Source organism: Schistocerca americana, chromosome 9 (assembly GCF_021461395.2).
Source record: "Schistocerca americana isolate TAMUIC-IGC-003095 chromosome 9, iqSchAmer2.1, whole genome shotgun sequence".
Lineage (NCBI taxonomy): Eukaryota > Metazoa > Arthropoda > Insecta > Orthoptera > Acrididae > Schistocerca > Schistocerca americana.
Genome location: NC_060127.1, coordinates 27,220,487 through 27,237,175, shown reverse-complemented (window position 1 = coordinate 27,237,175; position 16,689 = coordinate 27,220,487). Strand labels below are relative to the sequence as shown.

At 45.4% G+C, this 16,689-nt stretch overlaps 1 protein-coding gene across 7 annotated transcripts in view; it reads left to right on the top strand.

Annotated features, from left to right (window-relative positions):
* LOC124551330 (ankyrin repeat and SOCS box protein 3-like) overlaps positions 1 to 16,689 on the top strand; it is a 214,884-nt gene that overhangs the window by 141,124 nt on the left and 57,071 nt on the right. The gene's annotated exons all lie outside the window — the stretch shown is intronic.

Below are 16,689 nucleotides of genomic sequence, written 5' to 3'. Positions count from 1 at the left end.
GTAGAAGTCTACATCCTGGCTATTCAGGAAATACAAAATCATTAAGGCTTTCATGGCCACTTGTTGACAAACTGCCTGTTGGATTCTGTGTCAGGTTCTTCGGCCAATGTTTGGGACCTATTAGTCCAACAACTTATCAAAAACGAAGTGCAGATCCACTACATTGTTTCACGTGAAATATGAATTGGTTAATCAAGGCATCTTCTGTGCTGGTGGACTCACAGAGGAACCTGCACAACACAGAAGCCCAACCACCTTGACTATGTGGATGACCTAAGATCCATAAGAATAATATTTCGTTAAGACCAATTGTTTGCCCTCCTGACTCACCAAAGTATAAACTGGTGAAACATAAAGGACTCAGGACATTTCATTGAGAAGCTGAAGAAACTAAAACTTGCACCAAATGTCATCCTGGTCAGCTTTGATGTTGTTTCTGTGTTTACAAAAGTGCCACTCTGTAGTAACACTGTTCATGTTTACGTAGCACTTCACTTAGCATAGACCGGGACTGTGTCCTAGGCAGTCCCGATGTTAACTGACTGGGCACGGCCCGTGCTGCCTGAGTTGTTGTTACGCCGACAGAGGTTGCGTCCGAATTCTCGCGTGCCCTCTGGTGGACGGGACTCTACTTGCGGCAACTACCATCCGTGATGCGCCATGCTGATGTGCGCCTCCCGCAATCTTTCTGGTGGCTACTGCACTCCTCCTCCTTCGGGGGGTGAAACCACTGTGATCCACTGCATCGGAAGGTGGAGCATTGGGCAGGAGCGATGACCTCCACATGCATTGGAAGGCCGGAGTTGAGGGGATCTGCCAACCCTTGAGCCGGAACCTTCGAATATGGCTGGACGTGACCCACACAAAGAGGCCCCCGTCGTCCCACCACCAGAGCCCGGGACAGAACGCATGACAAACTGTCGAACTCCAGATCCTGTTTCACCTCGGGAGGGCCAAGACCCAGTGGCGGGGACGATGGGGAAGGGATGACCACAGTTGAACCAGCCTCTTGAGAAACCGGGCCTGCGAGGGGGTCCGGCTCTCACTGGGGCATCTCCAACGATGGCGATGCCGGTGCTGGAGCTACTGGAGGCTGCCAAGGCTGAGAACCATCGCAGTGCGGCAGAGTCACAGTGGGGAGAGGTGGTAACGTCCCCTGGGAAACCAACACGGGTGCCGGCTATGGGGAAGCCGGTGTCCGAGAGGTCGGAGGGTGGGTGCCCAAACGTGGACGTAGCTGATTTTGGTGACGACATACCACCCGGTCCCCCGCCTGCAAGGTATAGAACCGGCGGCCATTTCAGCACAGGACCACCGCCGGTATCCAACATGGATTGCGACCAAACCCACGGGCCCAGACCGACATACCCAGTGGAAAGCCAGGTACTCCATTTTGCAACGACTGGCGAGGACCAGGCTGTAGGAGGTGCAGCAGAGTCCTAGGTTGGCGCCCATGGAGGAGCTCTACGGGGCTGCGTTCTCCCATTGGTGTGGTCCGGTATGCCGTCAGGAAAAACGTCAATGCTTCCTCCGCAGGAAATTCGTGCACATACTTTTTCATCTGCATCTTAAATGTGCGCACCATGCGCTTGGCTTCCCCATTCGATTGTGGATGGAAGGGGGAGAGCAAACGTGCCGAATACCAAAGCGCCTACAAAAATCCTGGAAGGTCTGCGAAATAAACTGCGGTCCATTGTCTGAGACCAGGGTGATTGGCAGACCTTCCACAGAAAAGAATTTTGCTAATGCCTGGATTGCAACTTCTGAAGTGGTTGGGGAGCAGCGAACCACATATGGGAATCGGGAATAAGCATCAATGACAATGAGCCAAAAGCAACTGAGAAACGGGCCCGCAAAATCGATGTGAACACGTTCCCATGCTTGGGTTGTCGGTGGCCATGAAGAGAACGCTGCCCTGGGAGATGCCTGTTGGCTCGCACACTGGGAACAGGTGGCCACCAAGTGCTGAATTTCTCTGTCAATACCGGGCCAGTACACATGTCTGCGAGCCAAGGTTTTAGTACGGGAAACACCCCAGTGCCCCGCATGTAATAACGTGAGGACCTCCCTTCGTAAACTTGCAGGAACAACCACGCGAGGAGCTGTATCATTGGTAGCCAGAAGGAGAACTCCTTCCAAGACCGAGAGGCGGTCTCGTAGAATAAAATAATTACGAAGAGGGTCCGAGGCCCGGCCTGGAGGGTGGGATGACCACCCCTGCTGAATGAGGCGAACTACTTGCCAGAGAACCGGGTCAGCTGCTGTTCCCCTGGTGACTCGAGAACTAGTGATCGGGAAGCCATCAACTGCTTGGCGGGATGCCACATCCAAATGAAAACACATAATCTCCTCTCGTTGAACGTAGGATCCGGGCCCACCGGAAGACGGGAAAGACCATCGGCGTTGGCATGCTGTCCGGTAGGGCGAAAATGAATATCATAATGGTACTTAGAGAGGAACAAGGCCCAGCGCTGGAGTCTGTGGGCCGCCCTATCTGGAATCTGAGAGGCGGGGCCAAATAACGATATTAACGGCTTATGGTCAGTGATTAACTGAAACTTCGTGCCATACAAGAAAGGGTGAAACTTGGTAACAGCGTAGACAATGGCCAAAGCCTCTTTTTCCACCTGGGAGTAATGGGCCTGCGTGAGACTAAGAGTTTTATACGCAAACACCAGTGGTTGCTCGGAACTATCTGTGTTGCGATGCGCCAGGACCACCCCCACCCCATACTGCGAAGCATCTGTAGCCACGACCAACGGCTTATGGGGGTCAAAAGTAGCCAAACAAGGGGCTAACATGAGGTGGCCCTACAACGAGGTGAACGCTCGCTCGCATGCAGGTGACCAATCAAAAGGAACACCCTTGCGCAGAAGGCAGTACAGGGGGCGGGCTACGGTGGAAGCCCTGGGAATGAACCGGTGGTTCAGCGAAGCGGGCCGAGGAAGGTCGACGATACCTTGGACCAAACTTCCTAGTGGCTGGATGCCGTGCTGAGAGATGGTGTAGCCCACATACTCAATGGATGGTTGGAAGAAGTTTGACTTATGCAGATTGCAACGCAAGCCCACAGACCTGAATTTGAGATAGAGGATGCGAAGGTTGTGCAAGTGTTCCTTCGTGCTGCAGCCTGTGACAATTTTGTCATCCAGGTAATTAATGAGGGATTGTCGACGTGACGTGCTCAAGATAACACTGGAATATCGCTGGGGCACTGGATATTCTGAAGGCCAACCGCTGGTATTGGTAAAGGCCAAACGGGGTGTTGATGACCGCCAGCCGTTTGGAGTCCTCATCAAGTGGTATCTGCTGATAAGCCTCTGAAAGATCGATTTTCGAAAAATATTGGCCTCCCGTCACGGCAGAGAACAATTCATCAGCACGAGGCAAAGGATAGGTGTCCACCTCCAATTGGGAACTAATGGTGGCCTTGAAATCGCCACAAAGACGTAATTTTCCCGAGGGCTTCCTTACAATAACGAGGGGCAAAGCCCACTCACTAGAAGAAATGGGAAGAACGACCCCTAGGGCTGTCAGACAGGTCTAGCTCTTCCTTTACCTGAGGGGGGAGAGCCAAGGGCATCTGCCTCGAGCGTAGAAAACGCGGGCGAGCCGATGCCTTCAACGTTATGTGAGCTTCAAAATCTGAAACACGCCACAGGCCCTCCTCAAAGATATCTGGAAAGTCTGAGATCAAAGATTCCAATGATTGATAGGGAACGTCTTTGGAGACCAACTGTATGGTGTCAGCGATAGAAAAACCGAAAGCTTGATAGGCATCCAGGCCAAAAAGGTTAGCAGAGCTCGCATCACTGACAACAATAAAAGTAATAGGCCAAGTGACTGATTTGTAGGTCACGTCGGTAGTGAATTGACCCAGTAGGGGAATGAAATGTTTACCATAACCGCGTAGACGCCGGTAAACTGGCACCAATGGGGGCGATCCAAGGTCGGAATAAGTTTGTCCATTCAACAACGAAACTGCTGTGCCCGTATCTACTTGCAGTTGTAACCGGCGCGACCAAACCGACACCTCAATAAAGAGTTTGCTTGCCGCCAATGCGTTGGGAGCCTGGCCCGATGAAACTTCCTGAATGTCAACGTCCATGTCCTCTGTACCTGCTTCCTTCGATTCTTTTGAGGCTGAGCGGCAAACTTTAGCAATGTGACCTTTTTTATTACATTTGCAACAAACGGCCCAACGCTGGGGACACTCTGACCGATCATGATTTATATAGCATGACGCACAGGACAGCAACAGGGGCCGGCAGCCGGAATTCTGTTTACGCGCCGTGCGGGAGCGGCCGTAACGGCCAGATTGTACCGCTCGCACATCGTCCACCCCGGACACAGTGGATGCGGACGCGCCGCCCTGAACCGCTGCGATGTCGCACCACGCTTCCAGCTGTTGACCTGCGGTGTGAGAGACTTCATACGATTGAGCAATGGACATGACTTCCTCAAGGGAAGGGCCTTCTAACTGCAGGGCCCATTGCTGGACCTCCCTATCAGGGGCCGAACGAACAATGATGTCGCGTACCATAACGTGGGCCTATGACTCTCGTGACTGCTCCGTGACAAAATGACACTTGCGACTAAGACTGTGCAGGTAGCGGCCCACGCCCGGTAAGACTGATGGGGCTGTTTCTTGCATTGATAGAGCTCGACCCTAGCCGCCACAACATGCGTGCGGTGGCGAGAATATGAAGACAGCAATGAACACAATGCGTCAAAAGACAAGGACGAGGGTTCCTGCAATGGCGCTAGCTGCCGCAAAACTTGATACAGCGAGGGAGATATCCAAGACAAGAAGAGAGCACAACATACCTCCACATCGGCAACATGAAACCCCTGGAAATGCTGCTGAAGGCGATGTTCATATGCGTCCCAATCCTCCGCCATCTCGTCATACGGGGGAAAGGGAGGAGGGAACGGCGCTGGAGCAGACTGCGTGGAGAGCAACGCCGGAAGCACTTGTTTCATGGTGGCCATGAGCTCCGTCTGCTGCTCAACCAAAATCCACACTAAATCCTCCATGCCGTGGAGAAGCTGCGAAACCGGAACAACGATGCAACACACGAAAGAACGATCCCATCCTCATCGCCAATTGTGTAGTAACACTGTTCACGTTTACGTAGCACTTCACTTGGCATAGACCGGGACTGTGTCCTAGGCAGGCCCGATGTTAACTGACTGGGCACGGCCCATGCTGCCTGAGTTGTTGTTGTTACACCGGCAGAGGTCACTTCCGAATTCTCGCGTGCCCTCTGGTGGACGGGACTCTACTTGCGGCAACTACCATCCGTGATGCGCCATGCCGATGTGCGCCTCCCGCGATCTCTGGAGCACATCAGTTCCATTTCCCTGCAAGACACCACAAAGCCCTTACATGCCTGCCCCACCACAAGGTATTTCACGTGGAATGGCAACTTCTATGAGCAGCTGGAAGGTGTTGCCAAGGGGAGTAGTCATAGTTCAGCGATGACCAACTTCTTAATTGAACGTTTCAAAGCACAGGCACTGGACGTGGCACCTTGTAAACCTAAAGTGTGGTACAGATACATCGATGACACCTTCATTGTGTTGAGGCAGAATGAAGAACAGCTGAGTGACTTCCTAAGACACTTGAACAGCCACCATGCCAACATAAAACTTACCATTTCTAGATGTGCTGGTCACAAGGGATGGTGAAAACCTGGGACACAGCGTGTATTGAAAACTGACATAAACAGACCAATACCTGCACAAATTATCAAATCACCACCTGAACCTGAAAAGAGTCATGATTAACATGCTCGTAATGCGAGCAAGATGAATATGTGAGCTGCAGAAGCTCAGACACAAAATACAACACTTGGAAAGGTCTATAAGGAGTAATGGGTACTCCACAAGCTATATTAGAAGTATAAAAGAAGCAAAGACTCAGTGAAGTAACAAATCAGAAAATAAATGTCAGGCACAGTCTTCTTGCCATACATTCCCAGAGTGATGGACAGTATTGGCTGTATATTGTGCAAACACAACATAAAGACTATTTGCAAACCAACAAAGAGGATCAAAGTGTGTCTCAGATCAGCAAAGGAGAAAAGAGAATATTCCACGTACCATGCGCGTGTGGAAAAGTTTATGTTGGAATGACTGGACAATCAATCAACACCAGGACCACAGAACATAAGCGACATTGCAGGTTGGGGCAGGTGAAGGAATCACTTGTGGCAGAGCACACGCTGTGTGAGACCGACAACATAGTAAAATTTGCTGACACAGAGGTTGTGGCTGTAGAGAAGAACTATCATACCTGCTTGCTCAGTGGAGCTATAGAAATGCGCAAGCATGAGAATAGCTTCAGCAAGAAAGAAGAAAGCCTCATGATAAATGGATCCTGGCTTGCTGTGCTGCAGCGAACGACTTTCACATCTAACAAAAGAACCGCACTGGAAATTAATGTGGAGAAACCTGTGGACATTGGTGCACCAGGTACATATAGTTTGCTGCCATGAGCTTGGCTCCAATCCACTACCAGAAATGGAGGGTGCAACTTTGACAATGCCAGTCACTTGTGCTGGCGAAACGTCAGAAAAATCATCAGACAAATGTCAGCTGAAGAACCCGAGTCAGAATCCAAGAGAAATGTTCCAGCTCAAAGAACCTTTTGTCATCATTCAGGAAATGCCTGCCATACGATGGTTTCTTGATCTGAGCAGAGAGGAAGAAGTCAGTGAGTACCATGTCAGGGGAGTACAGGTGGTGAGGGGGAGGGGGGGGGGGAGGATGTGATAGACCAAAGAAGCAGCATGTGTGACTGTCCTGTGCAGAATGAGGTAGAGCATTGTCATGGAGAAAATCAGTCCTATGGACAGCTCCCTGCAATGCTTCATCTCATAATCTCATCAGGTGTTTTCAGTGTTGTGCTCTTGCAGCAGTTTTGCCCTGTATAAGCAAAATCTGTTAGCATCATGTCCAGGCACTCCCAAAAGACACTTTCAGCAACACTTTTCTTGGTGATCGTGTCTCTTCTCCAGGAGACACCGCCTTAAAAAAGTGCTGTCCGTTTGGTGGAGAGGTTTGCGTGTTCAGATGACACTAAGAGCTATGTCAGCAGTAGCTTAGCTACTGGCAGGACCTCCCAAGCTGGATGGTCTTAGTCGATGAACCAGATGAAGTGTGTCCCACAACAACCTATCTTTCCACTCCCTGTCCTTCATCCTTTCAAATTTATAAGAAAAGGGGAGATGAACCTTGACAGCTGAAGAGAAAGCAATTCATCTAGGGGAAGGTTACCCCAGAATCAAATAACCTGGTCCTCCAGGTTGGGCGTTGGCGATGCGTTAGCACCCCATCACAGAAAATTTGTTAATACTAAACAGACTACAAGGAAGCCTTGGAATTTGGCAATACAAAATAGACAAAAAGTGCGAGAACTAGGTTTCTGATTTGGAACACGGAATATTCATAGTTTATATAAAACAGATGCTGCAATCAGTCAAGGATATCAAAAGATATAAGATGGGTCTTGTCGCCTTGCAGGGAGTCCTTTGGGAGGAGACTGGTACCCTAGATATCGAGAAGTACACAATCTTTTAAGGAGGCTGTGAGACAGGACTCAAACTGAGTATGGCATTCTGAGTAAGGCTCTGGCTGATAATGTATCTGGGTTTGTAATGTATCTGGGTGTGAGGCCTGTGACCCCTAGAATAGCAGTTTTAACAATAGACATAGAGAGATGTAAAATATCGTTTGTGAATTGCGATGCACCTACAGAAGACAGTACATCCCAAGTGAAGGATGAATTCTACACAGAACTGGAGGTTGTCATAGATGCCATCCCAAATAATAATTGTTAAGTCCTACTGGGAGACATGACTGCTAAAGTTGGAAGACAGAACATATTCCTGTCAACAATCAGAAGACACAGTCTTCATGAACTCAGCAACGGCAGTGGCATAGATTCATAACCTTTGCAACATCCAAAGGGGTATTCATAAGCACCACAAATTTCTGGGTATCACCAGATGGTAAAACAGTTAATCGGATAGACCACACTGCGATAGATATCAAAGCAAAGAACTGGGTGAGGGATGTAAAGACAGCAAGGGGTGCAGAGTGTGGGAGCAATCATTTCCTTGTAAACAGCTGGCTAAAAGTACAACCCAAAGCCAAAGTTGTCCACTACCATATCGATGCACTGAAAGATAACACAAAGAAAGAAGAATTTCAGCTCCAGCTCAGCAACCAATTTGAAAATCTGCAGGAAGAGGTTTCACAAGAGAATGCGGATGAAATGTGGAAAGAAGTTAAGGATGCCAAAAATGAGGTGGTGAATGTAGTCATCAAGAAGCGGATCAGAGGCAAAAAGGTTTGGTTTGGGGATGAATGCATTAAGGCTTTAGCCAAGAGAAGAGAAGTCAAGGAGAGCTGGTTACAAGGGGCCAATTTTGCACAAGGCAAAGCACAGTTCGAAGACATTCAGAGAACTACTCAAGCAACCCTGAGAAGAGTAAAGAGAATGTACATTAAAGGACTGATAGATGAGGCTCAACAAGATTTCTTGGGGAAAGAGACGTGAAGGACGTACCAGAAAGTAAAATTCTTCAAGAAGGGATATCAAAGCCACCAAAAATTCATCAAGGACAATAATGGAAACATACTGACCAGTGAGCTTGACATTGCTGAATGGTGGAAACAATACTTCAGGGAACTCCTCAACTGTGATGAACCTAAAGATGTATTTGAATTTCAATTTCCTGACAGTGCAGATTTAGACTATCCTCCACCCACACAGGAAGAAATAAAGAATCAGATAATGAAGCTAAAGAAGAACAAAAGCTGAGGAGAAGAAAGAATCCAGGCAGAAATAATTCAAGCTGGAAGGGAGGGACTTCACAAGAAAATTCACAAATTAATCAAGGAGATCTGGATTTTGAAGGAGATCCCAGAAGATTGGAAGACAGCTGTCATATGCCCTATACGCAAGAAAGGTGAAAAACTGAACTGCACTAACTACAGAGGAATTGCCCTCTTGAATGTCTGCTTTAAGATCTTGTCCAATTGTATACTGAATAGAATGCAGCCTTTTGCAGAAGAAGCGACTGGTGAATATCAGGGGGGATTCAGAAAGGGCCGTTCAACTGTTGACAACATCTTTATGCTGCGACAACTCACCGAAAAGTTGTGTGAGTATGGCAAAGAACTTCATGTGCTCTTCATAGATTTTCGGAAGGCATATGACTGCATCCACTGGGAGAGCCTGAGCAACTGCCTAACGGAGTTTGGAATACCTAAGAAACTCGTCAGCCTAGTTGGAATTTGTCTCACTGATACAAGAGGCAAAGTGAAGCTGAGGAACCGAGTCTTGGAGAGCTTTAACATTAACATAAACACACGATTGAGACAAGGAGATGGTGTGTCACCAGTATTGTTTAACCTGACACTTGAAAAGACAATGAGAGAAGTCTCTCGTATAAGCTTTTAGGGTATTGAGGTAGAGGGTGAGAAAATCACACATCTCGCGTTTGCTGATGATGTGGCCCTTTAGTCCAGATCCAAGGAGGAACTAATGTGGATGAGTGAAAGTGTGGAGGCAAAAGCAAGCAAAATTGGACTCCTTGTGAATGAATCGAAGATGGAATGTCTGGTGATGAGCAGGACCCATGCTTATTCAAGAGACCCACTCTAGCCTCTGATAGTCCAAAACTGATCATGCAAAAGGGTTTGTTAATTTAAATATCTAGGGTAATCTTTTCAGAAGATGCAGCATGTGAAGCAGAAATCAAGGCAAGGATCCAAGCCTCCAACCGATCATACTTTGGTCCCAGACAACTTCTTGCATCGCGTGGTCTCTCGAGGAATTTCAAGCTCCAGCTGTATAAAACAATGATTCAACCCATAGTACTGTATGGTTGTGAAATTTGAAGTGACCGGAAAAAAGACTTGAACAATCTTCTTGTTTTTGAGTGGAAAGTCTTAAGGAAGATCTTTGGTCCGGTACAAGATGAGATCACTGTAGAATGGAGGATCAGACATAATTGTGAACTGGACAAAATGTACAGTAGACTAAACATTGCAGGACTGATGAGAACCAAACACCTTGTATGTAAGTAAGTAAGGTTGTGAATTTATATGTTTCCACTGGTCGCTTTGCTCCTTGATCTCAGGTCACAGACTTGCAGTCTAGAATTATAACTGAGTATAAGACCAGTTGTACAATAAGAGAGGAAAATGTAGATTTTCTATCACCTATATCTTCAGCCATCTTATGCAAAAATTAATTATTCTCAATGAATCATAAGAACATTGCTATGAGTGTAGGCTGAAAGGTAATGCAAATATGCCTCTGGAAGACAAACAAGAGTAATTGGGAAGATCAAGTAAAAAGTGCATTAAAGTAAAATTCTCAAGCTTCAAAATCTTATATTTTTGTTTTTACGCACAATCACTGTTAATACTAACACATTTCTCACAACATGTGACAAGTTTTGTCATTCAGTCACTGAAAAATACTTCCCACTTTTCTCAAATCCAGGACTTGACAGTTGCCTTCCTCTCATCGTCAGAAGTGTAACGATTACACTCTAGCTCTCCCTTGGTTAGAGGAAAAAAGTAAATACTGCAAGGTGCAAGATCAGGGGCGTAAGGCATGGAGTCAGTTCAAACTTCAGGTTTCGCAGTGGCTCTTCAGTTGTGCATAATGTGGGGGGACAAGTGTTGTCATGTTGCAAGATTATTGGCACCAGACTTCCTCTGGCATGACAAACTTGAGATTGGAGATGTTTGATACTCTGCATACTGAGAATAATTTAAAATTGCCCCTTGTACCAAATAATCAGTTACATAAACTTGGTGAACATCGTAAAATACAGTCAAAAGAATTTTTCGTACGGTTGGTTGTAATTTGAACTTTTTCACCTGAAGAGAAAGTGAATGTCACAATATTCAAAAAGAAGTCATCGTTTTCATCACTGTAGCACTGCAAAAGTTGCTTGCAGCATTCTAATCGACAGTGTTAGTTCTTGTCTGTGAGATGGCATTTTACCCATCATGCACAGGTTTTATGATATCCTAATTGTTCAGTAATGAAGCTGAGACATTCCTCTGATATAGTTTGCAATACACTTTTGAATGATCTGCCAGTCATCTTGGCCCAGATCGTCAATGAGTTCATTGGCAGTGATCAAATGTCTGCTGTTTGTTTCATCATCAGTTGTGGCTTGCCATGCTCACCACTATGAGATTTTATTACCCCTCAATTTACAGTAGATGTATCATCAGCATTGTCACCATAAACAGCCTTTAAATGATGATGAATATCACTAGGAATCACTCTTCAACAGTAAAAAGCTTGATAACAGTACATTGTTTAACTCGTGTTAGGACACATCTCCATTCTTTCACTATTCAAAAAACACTGGATGACCACAGCATGTTCAAACTGCACACGTCTGAAGAGGGGAAGTTACCATCAAATGACACCTGACATGTTTTTCAAGGGATTTACACCGCATTCTACAAACACATGTGCAGGACTTTTCAGGCTGCTCTTGAACTTTATATTTGGAGCATTATCTGGAGTAGTAGGAACGTCAATAAGAATACTCATTCAGGCTGAACTTGTGCAACCTGTTTCGCTAATTGGAGCTCTTATCCATGGTGGTTAGCCAGCTAAAGACGTAATGTGGATTGCCCATATGCAGCTGCAACATTTCCAATGCTGTTTTAGTTCAAACGGCTTTTGGATGGGTGCAAGGAACTGCTGGACCCAGTGGCTCGTAACTTTTGCAATCTTCAAAATGTTGTGTGAGATTTCTGCTGTTTTTCACCATATTGTAACGCCACTTTTCTATCAGCACAGCCTCCACTTCTCTTGCAGTTCACAGTCATTTATAGAGAGAGGATCTGTCACTTTGTTTTTGTCATTCAGACTTGTTTTACCACACTGGAAGCAATTTTGCCACATGCCCCCTGGGTCATACGCCAGTACTGTGTTGTATATTTCCACCAACTCATTGTGGATTGTTGCAGCTTTGTTCCCCTTTGTAGCACAGAATGCATTACCACATAATATTCACATTTTTGACGTGACGCACCTAGACATTCACACACGTTATCACACTGATTCTGGGATTCAGGGAGTTGTGCTTGCCTCAGATTAATTCCATCTGGCAGATTAATAGTGATGGTCCATATGCTGGCTAGCCCAGTTGTGGGGTTTAGTCAGTTTCACACATCTGTTCAAGTGAATACTGGCCTGGTACACATGTCCTGTCCCAGTTATATGGTTCACAAGCATTTTTGAAATGTTCTCACACTTTCACATGGGATAACATTACTCAGACAGATGGGTACACAAAATCTATCCTGGGACAGAAGGGATGGCGACAGGAAGAGCATCAGGCCACCCTCCATCATTTATGTTACCAGATCCATATTAACATGATGACCGCTTCACGATAAGAGATAAAGAAGGAAGCAGAAGAAGAAGAAAGAAATACATTTTGTCAAAGTGGTGTGCAGTTTAGTTTTTCCTTCTCCAGCAGTATGATGTGGCACTGTAGTGCAGGGATTTCAGTGTGTACCAGAACTGCAGATACGTACACACAGCTAAACAACAAACTAATTACATAATTTTATTCTTTCAGGGTGATAATTAAAGTTTTTTGATTTCCCCTGATAAATGCTGATGGTATTTATACACTTCAAGACAGAAAAAATGACACACCACAAAGGAATTATGCAAATGGGATGTATATCAGTAGATGTGATCTACATGTACAGGCCAACAAATGATTACAATTTTAGAAAAAATGGATGATTTATTCAAGAGAGAGAACTTCTTGTATTGAGCAAGTCAATAATGCATGGTCCACCTCTGGCCTCGATGCAAGCAATTGTTGGGCATGGCATTGATTGACAGAGTTGTTGGATGTCCTTCTGAGGGATATTGTGCCAAGCTCTGTTCAATTAATGCATTAGATCATCAAAATCCCAAGGTAGTTGGGGGCCCTGTTCATAATGCTCAAAACATTCACAATTTGGTGGAGATTCGGTCGTCTCCCTGGCCAAGGTAGAGTTTGGCTGTCACAGTGACAACCAGTAGAAACTCTCACATGTGGGCAGGCATTATCTTGCTGAAATGTAAGCCCAGGATGGCTTGCCATGAATGGTAACAAAATGGTCCACAGTATGTCATTAACGTACTGCTGTGCTGTAAGGGTGCTACAATGACAACATAACACAGCAGCACATTTAAGATATTCTACGCCGTTTTGTTGCCCTTCATGACAAGCTATCCTGGGCTTACATTTCAGCAAGATAATTCCAACCCACATGGGGGAGAGTTTCTGCTGCTTGTCATCATGCTTGCCAAATCCTACCTTGGCCAGCAAGGTCATCAGATCTATCCCTGCTTGCGGATGTTGGTGATCTAAAGCACCAGTTGGACAGAATTTGGCATCATATCTCTCAGGAGGAAATCTAACAATTCTATCAGTCAATCATGTGACCTAACATCTGTTTTATGTGCGCTCAAAACTTGCCTACTTCCAGTGTTTTTTTCTGATCCTTGATGCAGTTCGTCTTCTGTGCAGGAGGCTGCACACAGTTGGCATGGAAGCCTATGTTGAATAATTTGGTCATCCCCACAGCCACACTGAATAGCATATTGATCAATGTAGCTCTGTATTGCCAAATTAACCCTTGATCTGCCAACTCCAGATCTCAGCTGTTCAGTCGCTTCCAAGTTGTCCATTACTCATCATAGCCAGGAGGTAGAGTTTCTGAAACCCGTTTCCAGCAAGGGAAAATGTAGGTTGTAACACGCCATAGTTGCAACCTAGCTTTTTCAGCAATGGTTGCGAGTGCCATAAATGCTCTAAGGACACTCGTCCTTGACTTCAGTCATTGTGGGTACAGTACTTGCCCATGCAGAGGATGCGTTTTCTCCAGCTGCATTTTCTGTCTTTCATCATTCGTGGCGATTTCTCTTCAGAAAGGAGGTGGTTCTAATCCTATGAGGTGGTAAAGCCATTCGACTGGACTGGATTTCGAGCAAACTGTTATAATTCTGCATTGGATCTGTGGCCACCTGCTTGGCATATGCTAACATGTACCAAAAAGAACATCCATACTCTGCCACAGAATAGCATAGTGACATTTCAAAGGTTTGTAGAGTTTCAACTTGGCTACCACACTGTGATCTTGCCAGTATCCATAGAAGATTGTTGCTGGTGGAAACTTTTGACTTGCTACTCATGCAGTGCTTCTCGAAACTGGGGAAATGTTTGATATTGCAGTGTCTGTGTCGTTGAGAAGTATGATAAAGTGTTCGTTGAGACATGCACGCACTTGCGAAGGAACTTCACACTGTACTTCTGAACAACACAGGCAATGAAATATCATATTTATCCGTGGACACTGGGCAAGTAACTTTCAATTAAAATGTCTCCCCTGTACAGGATTATACATAATGAATGTATGAGTGCACATTGTAGACACGTGGTTGACACCACGTGGAAGTTTGGGTCTGGCTGTGAGCCATAGCCTAAGGTAAGGTGACCACTAGTGATATGCAGGAAATCCTGGTTCGAGTCCCAGATGGGCACAAAGTTTCATTTTTGTCATTCCATTATACAGCTGATGATTGTCCACATTGACAACTGGAAATACATTTCACCTTGGGGAATATGTCATTGTCAAGGTTCTGGTTGACCACATATGACCACCACAAGGGAGGATCACAGTATGGGGTGTTCAAAAAGACTCTCCACAGTGCCATATGACTGTTAGATGCACGTGCTATATGCTGCAGTGAATATACCGAAATGAAGCTCAGTGAAATACAAGTTATTAATTTATTGAATATTCCTTTTTACTTACAAATTTGGACAGTTTTTATAGACAGTTGCTTTTGCTGCACCCCAGAAGAAAAAGTCATGTGGTGTTAGGTCAGGCAATAATGGAGGCCAAAGTCCCTGTGAAATTATGCGATCACCAAAAACGTCAGCTAGCAGTGACATTGAAACACAAGCTGTATGTGCAGTTGTACCATCTTGTTGAAAATAACCGTTCAGTATTTCACTTAACACAAGTTCTCCTATGAATGGGTACAGAATATCTCTGCAGTATCGTTGTGCATTTATTGTTTTGTTGAAAAATATGGGACCCACAATGCGACGTCTAGAATTTGCAATCCAAATTCCTATTTTCACAGAATGAAGTAGTTCCTGATGAATACACAATGGATTTTCAGAACTCCACATACGAGAATTTTGCAAGTTCATGTACCCGGACAAATGAAACCACGCCTCATCAGTGAAAAATGTTTCATTAAGAATAACCCTTCTATTTTGTTGTACGAAATTTTTGAACCATGGAAAGTAATGCAGTCTCTTGCTATGATCAGTATTTTTCAGTTCTTGCACGACTGTCACTTTGTATGGGAAAAGTTCTAATTTTTTACAGCTGTGTGGGCCATTCCGACACTAACATTGATTTCGTGGGCAAGTTTTGTTACTGACTTGTTCGGACTCATGGACATTTTATCAGAAATATCGAGTAATTTATCCTCAGACAAAATGCCAGGACGACCACTTCTCGGTGCATCTGGCACTGAACCCGTACTTCGAAATTTGTTAGTCAAATCTCGCACAGTGTTGCGATGTGGGAGTGTTGTCTCTGGGAAAACTGAATTAAAGGTTTGACAAACTGAAACTGTGTGTTTACCACCAGCTTTGAACACGTGTTCAACTAAAAACACACATTCTTCAATGGTTGGCATTTTAACAGTGACAGAAATGAAACAAATGAGCAAAGGAACTAAACTTAAATGGTCATGTCAACACGTAACGACACACACGAACGATACTACTGACACTGGCTGAGATAAAAAAAGACAGTGGAATGTTGGGAGAGTCCACTTGAAGGGAAGTAACCCAGGCATGAGAAACAATCATATGGCATGCGCAGCTAACAATCATACGGCACTACGGAGAGACTTTTTGAACACCCTGTATTATATACTGAGCATATTGCAACCCTTTTACATCTGTGCCTACTGTCTGAGAACAAGTAACAAACTCACTGCAACTTTCTGTATCATCCTGAACCACTGGTTGAGGACTAGCGGCAGCCAGACTGGGGAATCAGCATTTTATGCTTAGGCTGCCATTAACACACAATGCAAATGGCTGCATTTGTAGTATTGCCATGTCTGGGAAGCAATGATTGCTAACAAATGGTATCACAATATGTTCAGCAATTAATCGCACTTCTGCACTATTTTGGATGACAATCATTGGTGAGTATGGTGGTGTCTGGGAGTAAATCCCACTCTTCCAGTATTTTGGTGGAACACAGTGCTGTTATTCTTGGTGTCATGTTGTGGGTAGCCATTGTGCATGACCTCAGGCCACGGCTGTTACTGAGGGATCTGTTACATCACAGTGGTACATGACAGGCATTGTGAATCCCTGTGTTATCTCTCGTGATACAGTATTGTGGTGTCCTTTTTCAACAGGGAAATGCTCATCTACACATTGTGCTTGTCTTTATGAACTGTGCGTGTGATGGTGAGGTTCTCCTGTGGCCAGCAAGATCTCCAGATCTGTCCCCTATATAATGTGTGTGCGATGAACTCAGATGTCAGTTCCATCTCAGTGCCAGAATCCATAATATCAATGACCAGTTACAACAGTT